Genomic DNA, 8,440 nt, shown 5'->3' on the forward strand with positions numbered 1-8,440 from the left:
AAATTTGGAATAAGTGATTTGGTAGACACCCTGTCCCATCATTCAGTGAGCAACGTCATCTAGCACTATACAGCGAGGGTCGAATGAATCTAACATATTTTACTTAGAACGAAAAAATTAGTTTTGCATGCTGCGACACTGAAATTTCGATATTGATTCATTGAAAATTCAAGTTCATCTAGCTGAACCTATACGTTGATTGCACTGTCTGAGCATGCGAAACAAACTTTTTCACTTTATTTAAAGTATGATAGACTCATTTGGTCAACGCAGAAGACAGTTTCGGCAAAGCGTGTGATAATTTAAAGGTATGTACTCGCACAATCCGGTATGCCAGCGTGATCGTTGAATGCAACACGTAAGATAAACTAAAAATACTTCCTGACTTCCTGTGGGCATAACGCAAGTGATGTCTCATCTGCACAGCCTCTGGACTCGGTGCTGGGTTTTGCGTCTCACAGCTGCATCAAGGAGCGCAGTATTTTTTTTACGGGCGAACCAATGAAGCTCACCCTTGTAAACAAAGCAAATAAATCACCATAGACATCCTCACTGCAAAGTGTCAGCAGCTTTTCGACCTTCTCATGAAGAGTGATGCACAACGCCTTCCCAACGCCTTCTTTCAAAACAAGACTGTCAATTGACGCCACAAAACCCTTCTCACAAGCTTGAACGAAAGAAACAAAGCAAGGTGAGGGGACCGAGAGGCTTCCAAAGTCTCCTTCAGCCGTTCCTTTCACACTCAAATACTACAACACTTGGCTGTCATCAGAAAAAGTGGCATTCTTGATTTGCAATTCACATTGCTGAGTCACGTTTTGAAATGTGTGATATTTGATAAACCTTGTTACAAGCCATCCACCAAAGTAAACCATGTTGTTAAGTGATAATAAAGTGGGATAACTACAGGATGTCAGGTCAGCTGCACATTGTGGAAGTGAGCTTCCTAGACTAAGTGAAGCTGAGGGAGCTGAGAAACCAACCGGAAGGGCCGCTAAAAGAGTTGCCATGTCCTCTTCGCAGTTGCTCTTGTCAGACAGTTTAAACAAGTTGCTAACTAGGAGATGTCTAAAGGCTGCCTGAAACTGCCGGCAAGAGGAATTGGCGTTCGCACCAGACTTTGACCTTATTACGGAGAATGTGTTTTCGAGTGCATCTTGGCTGAGATGGCGAGTCAGGAGGTATCTGAAACCATACTCAGATGTCAGGTGCTCACAAATCAGCATAATAGACCGAATGGTCAAGGAGAAACCGCGAATGCAAGCAGGCTGCCGTGGGCACCCAAGGACGGTAAGGCTTTCGAACATATGAAGGCATTCTTTCAGAAACTCCTTGTGAACAGAGCCTTCGTGCATTGCAGACACATATGCACTCTTCCCGCGTTTCTGTGAGCTGTTCAAGCTATCAAAAAGACGATCCATTTTTTCAATAAACCGGGCCGTGTGGATAGCTTCAACTGGCAGTTGCTGGAAAGTTACCATGGCAAACATTGCAGCAGCACAGTGATTACTGAATATTTGCGCTGCTAGTTTCACTGACATTTTGGAGGCAAAAGTCAAATTAAAATGCTTCTCACTGAGCCTTGGCATGGATCGGATTTCAAGCTGTTTGTCTTTTTCGTAAGCTTCCCTGAGGAAAGAGCTTCTCAACGTGTGGTCCCCAACTTGAAAATTGTACTTGAAGAACATATTTCGTAAGTACTTCAGCAGATGTGGAACATCAAATAGAAAAAAAAAGTGGCTTCTCATTCACAGTTACGTAGGGCTTCTCAGGGGTAACAAGGCCATTAAAAAGAGCAACATTTTGATTGCCTTGGTCACATACGACAGCTACTGGCTCCAGGCCGGTTTTCACAAGCAAATTGTGGCACTGGAAAAGAAGGTCACGCAAAATGTTGGCAGGTGTTCCCCCATGAGCAAAACAATAGCCAAGTGGCTGCTTCCATGGCGTACGAATGCCTTTAGCCATAAACACAAGAGCTTTGTTTGCAAGGTTATGGCCTCTTCCAGCGTTACTTTCTTCGAGCCCTTCAAACCTGTCCACAGAGGGGTTGTACGAGAGCTCTTTCGTGACGTGCATCTCGTCAAAGGCAATAATGCATGGCTTGTCTTCTGGTGAAAAAGAAGCTGCACGTATTTTGACTAGTTTGAAAACTTCTGGGTAAAAACCAACCCTCAGGGGAACACGCTGAAGCCAAAGCTGTAGCGACCTAACGGATGGGAGCCTCAACAATTGCCTACGGTACCGGTAACCCTTAGGGCTGTGAAAGTACAAGCCCAAGGCAAAGGCTTTGTTCTGGCTGCACCACCGCCTACCGAACCTGCTCGCATTGGTTATCTTCAGCTGAGCTTCCACAAGGGCAGCAACGGCTGGAGAGACGAGGCTACGTACACTTTCAACTATCTCAGTGACAGTCAGCATATGACGCCGTCGCTGCAGTCGTTGCTGGAGTCTCTTGTTATGTTTCCGAAGCTGTCGAAGTCTGGCCCTCAACACGTCCATCTTCCCCTTGCCCTCGGTGCGGGTTGCACAGGACCCTGCAAGGGGAAAGCAAAAGCAATTATGAAACATTTCGAGATATAATGAAATAAACAATGTGCCTCCACTGTAGAAAATGTGGAAGTACAAGTAAACTTTGTGCATCATGACGGACACCTACGTTGGTGAGGAACCGCAGAAGTCGAATACACCGACGCATCATAATCGGTAGGGGAAGGTTCAGGTGCCCACACATCGTTTCCGCCAGACGGCGGGCCATGTCCATCCATCGCGCCTTGCATCGCGTATGTGTGATCCACTACAATAAACAAAACAAAGGAAACAAAGTGACAGAGTGGTTGCAAAAAGCTGAACCAGCTATGACTGGTCAAGTACTACGCAACAAAGTAATCTTCAAAGACTGTCCTAAACAACGCACACGATAAAAACTTACCATGAACTCTGGTTGGAGGGCTAGTCTTCGTGCCAGAGGTCAGAGCCGTGAGACTGCTCCCCACATCTGCAAAGAAATGACGAGGCAATTAAAAAATCTGTCAAAAACATCAGTCATTGTATTGTTTCAGGAAATTCCTGCGGCATGTGACAAGCTGTAGCCCGTTGCAACCTAAGAACGAAGGGCGAGGGTAGGACGGGCCGGGGAGGAAGAAGCAGACGGAACGCTGGAGAAGAAAGAGGAGAACCTCCTCTCTTTAGCGTTCCGTCTGCTTCCTCCTCCCCGGCCCGTCTTACCATCGCCCTTCGTTCTCAGGTTGCAGCGAACTATAGATTAAAAACATGTTCATACATGTTTTACATGTTTCCCAAAGATGGCTACTACATGACAGTCCGAAATATATAAGAAACAAGGCCTGCAACACTTCTCCGCCAATATGCAATTGCTTTTACCTTCTTCTGTAGTGTGGTGCGTGTGACACCGTGATGATGTGGGCCCATCGGTGCTACTGCTGCTGGCCAGTGTGGGCTCGCCCTCGCTAGTCAATAGACCATTTGCAGTCTCTCCCAAGCGCCCCGGCGCGCGCGCGAGGAATCTTGGGATCGGTGTTCTGTCGGCCCCCGTCGTCTGGCTGCTCTCCGTTGGAATCGCATCACCTCGCCCTAGACATACTTTTCATCTTCGTTGTTTATACTTAATAATCCTCTTTTTTATCTACTCCAGTGTATTTTTCTTGTTCATAAGTGTATCTATTTCGTTCAGCGCTTTGTATTTCTTCTGTATATTACGTGTTTTTGTGCATATTCCATCGTTTTCGACGCGGCCGTCGACGGACACCACGCCGCTTCGTTCGCCGCTCCCGGGGTGAGTACTGACTGTTGCCGTTACGCTCTATCCCGCTCCTAGGCCGTTCATTTAACTCGTGTGCGGTCGCGAGAGAGCAGTTTCGAACATCACTACAAATGTCACCGCTGTAAGCAGAGAAATAAAGTAGTCATCACGAAGCGAAGGCCGACATGCCTTCGCTTCGTGATGCGCTCGCCCTGTGAAATGTGAGCGTGGGATATCGAGTACTGCTTGCGTGCTCAACATTCGGGACGGTGCTTTGTCGTTGCGATCTTTTTGCCCTTCGGACGCTTGCGAAGCTGTACCAGCGGTCGGCGTGCCTCGGCAGCGCTCGTCAACAACCGTCCGCGCAGCATCACATCCTTCGCGTTCGGTTCTTCGTCGCGGCGGGAGAAGGGGTTCTGACTGCGTTTTATGCATAGTATGGGGGAGATTCCATTGTTTATCGAAATTACAGTTCAGCTAGCGCGCTCACTGTGGTGAGGCAAGATTGCCCCTGCGAACCGCGCTAACACAGCGTCCCGCGAGTGCATATCTTTATTGATCATCCCGTTTTCACGCAAGCGCGTGCATATGAAATGCTAGACACTTTTTAGTGGCTCTGCGAACTGCTTCTTTTGGACGAACACTGACGCATTGAAAGCTGGAGTGTCTTTGCCACTCCTGTACAACACTTCACGGTCGTGCCAGCAGCTTTATGCTGCTGGCACGAAACGGATTATGGTCAAAACGCGTTCTTCGTATTCAGAGCTGCACTATATCATGGACACTGACAGGGCAGCAGCAACAAGCAGCTCAGTGACACTGGAGATGCTTGTCCCCAATGCCAGTGCGTGGCTTGCTTTCAGAATGCTCCTTCGACTGTGTAATGTTCGAAAGTGCACAAGAAGTTGTAGATTACAAAAGCTGGCATGTTTGCCTAATAGCAAACGCTCTTTTTTTAGCACAAAGTTTACAGCAGGCTTTTTTTGAGGGGTTGTTACCCTAGATGAACTCTTACTTCGCAAGTTTAGGTTAATTCTGTCAAAACAACACCAAACCCATTAAAAAACTGTGTTGGTCAAATTTCCGTCCTCCTTTTAAAACGCTGACTGAGCTGCCTTTTTTTCAGGGAAGGCTATGGCGACACGGGATGTACCAGAGCCGCAAGAGCTACCACTTCCAGCAGGACCTTGGACCAAGCAGCTGAAGGACTTTCCTTCCGCATTCTCGGAAAGCCACATCCAAGGGCATGGCCAAGCAGCTGGAGCACAGAAGCACACAAGTTCTGGCTACAAAATGTTCAAGGCCCACAAAGTGCAGAACATCTTCCTCCACACCACAAGTGCATCAGAGACAATTGTCAAGGCTAACGTGGAGGCTTCCATGACCCTTACGAAGCGATACGCAGTGCATGCTGTGCTCTGCCAAGATGGGCAGGTCAGCAAGGCTTCCTGTTCCTGCAAGGCTGGACAAGGCGGTGTGTGCAAGCATGTGGCAGCACTGCTTTGGCACATGCTAGACCTGATAAGGGAGGGAAGGTCCTACATCCCGGATGCTCTGGCCTGCACTGAGGGAGCAAGGCAGTGGGGCCCATCTTCAAAGAGAGGTGCAAGTACGGTGTCGTTCAACGAACTAGAATTCGTCAAGCACGACTCTAGCAACAAGGCGAAGAGTGCGAGAAAAACCACGGAAGTGCATGTGGACGTGGCGCAGGCAACCGTCAAGAGGCTGCATACAGATTTCATTGAGAAGGGAATATTCCCAATGTTTGCGGACGTGATGGAAGAAGCTGCCTTCACACCCTTGCCAAGGAAGGTTCAGGAGCACTCGAACACGGATGATGGGGCCTCTGCAGCACGGATCAGCTTGCCCATAAAAGAGTGCTGGAATCACCAGATGCCACCAAGCGATCCATGCACCCTGACTCTTACACAAGCTCAGCACCTGGAGGAACAGACACGTGGCCAAAGCAGAAGTATGCTGTGGCACACGGAACGTGAGAAAAGGATCACGGCATCACAGTTCGGAGACATCGTCAAACGACAAGCACCCGTGAACGAAAAGTTTCTCAGGACGATTTTCTCGGGCGGACATGGCACGACACGTCACATGAGGGCGGGACTTCAGAATGAGGCGGCTGCTCTGAAGCGCTACAAGGCCAAGCAAAAGGTCCAAGTCTTCAGTGTTGGCCTTTGCATCAACCCTGGCCTTCCCATGCTGGGGGCATCACCAGACGGGCTGGTCTGGGACGAAGATATACAGGAGTACGGACTAGTCGAAGTGAAGACCGTGTCACGGGCGATAGATGCGAACCTGACGACCTTCGAGGAGGTGATGAGCAGAGGGTTTGTGGAGTTTATCCATGCGGACAAGAGTGTCGACAAAAAGCACAAGCACTACTACCAGGTGACAGGACAACTTGCGCTCACAGGACTGGAGTGGTGTGACCTTGTTGTTGACTGGGCGAAAGACTGCTGGGTCACACGGGTGCCCTTTGATGAGGCACTCTGGGTGAACGTTATGGTGCCACGCCTGACAGACTTTTTTTTTAAATATCGGAAAGACTGAGTGTTGATCATAAAATTGTAGTGTCTGTTGTGGGCGGTTCTAGTGCCAAGTTTGGACACTTTTGGTAATCGGGTTGCAAACACTGCCCGCGTGGGTGGGCGGCTCCGTACGTCAGCCTGCTGGTTTCGACTTCGACAACACCGGTTCTTGGCCTACCCGGTTTACGCAACTCGAGGAGTACGCTTATGCCTCCGTACTTCGCCAAGCACCACCGGACATTCAGGTGCGGACACTTCTCTACTGCATGGGCCCCGAGGCTCGGGTCCTTCTCGACATGTTCGGCTTGAACGCCGCCTCCCTGAACAACTACAACACGGTGGTCAAGCGCTTCTCGGAACACTTCCTGTACCCCGTCAACGAGGTGTAAGAGTCCTCGAGGTTCCACGAGCGGGTTCAGCAGCCGGGAGAGAGCGTCGACAGTTACTACGCCGAGCTCTGCAAGCTTGTCAAGTGGTGCAACTACCCGTCCCCCAAAGTCGAAGAACGCCTGGTTCGCGACCGGTTCGTTGTTGGTCTTTGCGACGAACGCCTGTCCGGCCAGCTCTGCTGGAAAGCCAAGCTCAGCCTCAAGGACGCGTGGACGCAGGTGAGGCAGATCGAAGACGCCGAAAAAGAAAAAAACTGCTCGCGGGAGTCGAGAGTGTCCAGGTCACCGTCAACGTTGACGCCACCAAGTCTTGTCATGGTCCGACGCACCAACGCAAGACAACAAAACGGTCAGACGACGCATCAGCAGTGTCTTCACTTGGCGATAACGACCCAGGTTCCTGCAGCTACTGCAGTCGGGCCCCCCACACACGCTCAGACTGTCCTGCTCGGCAGTCTCTGTGCAATTATTGCAAGAAGAAGGGCCACTTCGCGGACGTCTGTTGCGCTCGGAAACGAAAGCAGAGCAAGGTGGCGTTCCTTACCGCTCCACGCAATCCTCGAGACTGAGAAGGCCAAGGCCAAGTACGTTGAGGTCAATGTCGACAACTACACGGCGATATTCAAGGTAGATTCCGGCGCGGAGGCGTCTGCTGTTTCGGAAGCCTTCCCGAACTTACCTCATCATCTGGACAAGGTCGACGACCTGCTGACAGCACCAGGAGACCAGTCGCTAAAAGTCATTGGGTACTTCATGGCTACCCTCCTGTGGCGAGGCAAGACCGGTCATCAGCGTCTGTACGTGATCAAGTCCCTCTCTATGCCCCTGCTCGGGTTCCCAGCCATCCAGGCTCTGGGTGTGGTAAAGTTCTTGGACGACATGAAAGTGCCGGCACCGCAGGGACTTTTCAGAGGTCTCGGCACGCTCAAGGAGGAGTACAAGATTCGGCTACGCCCGGATGCGGTTCCGTTTTCACTTAGTGTTCCATGCCGCATACCGATACCCCTGCGCGAGGTGGTGCAAACAGAACTGGCCAAACTGGAGCAAGACGGAGCCATTCGGCGTGTCACCAACCCCACACCTCGGGACGCTGGACTGTTCATGGTTCCAAAGTCGTCGGGAGGTTACCGTGTCTGTATCGACTTTACAAAATTAAATCAAGTTGTCCCGAGAGAACGTCATGTGCTCCCCACCGTCGATCAAGTCCTGGGACTTCTGGGCGATGCGGCAGTCTTCTCGAAGCTCAAAGTTACCTCAAGCTTCCATCAGGTCAAGCTTTCCAAGGACTCTCAAGAGCTTACGATGTTCATTACGCCGTATGGGCGTTATTGCTTTTGCCGACTCCCATTTGGCATCACGTCGGCCCCTGAGTTTTTCCAGCGACAGGTGGCGTGGATCTTGGAAGTCCTAGACGGATTGGTCAACATGGTCGACGACATCCTAGTCTTCGGCAGAACGAAAAAGGAACATGACCAACGCCTGCGGCAGGTGCTGTTGTGTCTCTCCGAGGCCGGCGTCACCCCTAGCTTCCGTCGACGGTTCGGCCTCAGGTGGACCTGTCTACTCGCGTCATCGTGATGTGCCTCGTCCAGCATCACCACCACGTGTTCGTGGTGATGGTACGGGCCGACACTACTCAACCCATTCTGGAAGACAAGTGGTCGCTCCCAAGAGACTCAATCTGTAAAACTTTGTTTTTTTTCACAGCCAAGGTGTCCGATACTCTCCTTGAACATTCTAAAGGG

General features: G+C 50.5%; 1 long non-coding RNA gene and 1 pseudogene across 1 annotated transcript; both read right to left on the reverse strand.

Moving 5' to 3' along the window:
- Positions 1–414: 414 nt before the first annotated feature.
- Positions 415–2,255, reverse strand: LOC121836761 (annotated as a pseudogene).
- A 472-nt stretch (positions 2,256–2,727) lies between these two features.
- Positions 2,728–3,467, reverse strand: LOC121836762. The gene is made up of 3 exons (XR_006077983.1): positions 3,385–3,467; positions 2,933–2,998; positions 2,728–2,797 (listed from the first exon to the last, which is right to left on the reverse strand). It is a non-coding gene; the product is annotated as an uncharacterized LOC121836762 (long non-coding RNA).
- Positions 3,468–8,440: the final 4,973 nt, after the last annotated feature.

Source organism: Ixodes scapularis, unplaced genomic scaffold, assembly GCF_016920785.2.
Source record: "Ixodes scapularis isolate PalLabHiFi unplaced genomic scaffold, ASM1692078v2 PGA_scaffold2__306_contigs__length_199485367, whole genome shotgun sequence".
In the NCBI taxonomy this organism is placed as follows: Eukaryota; Metazoa; Arthropoda; class Arachnida; order Ixodida; family Ixodidae; genus Ixodes; species Ixodes scapularis.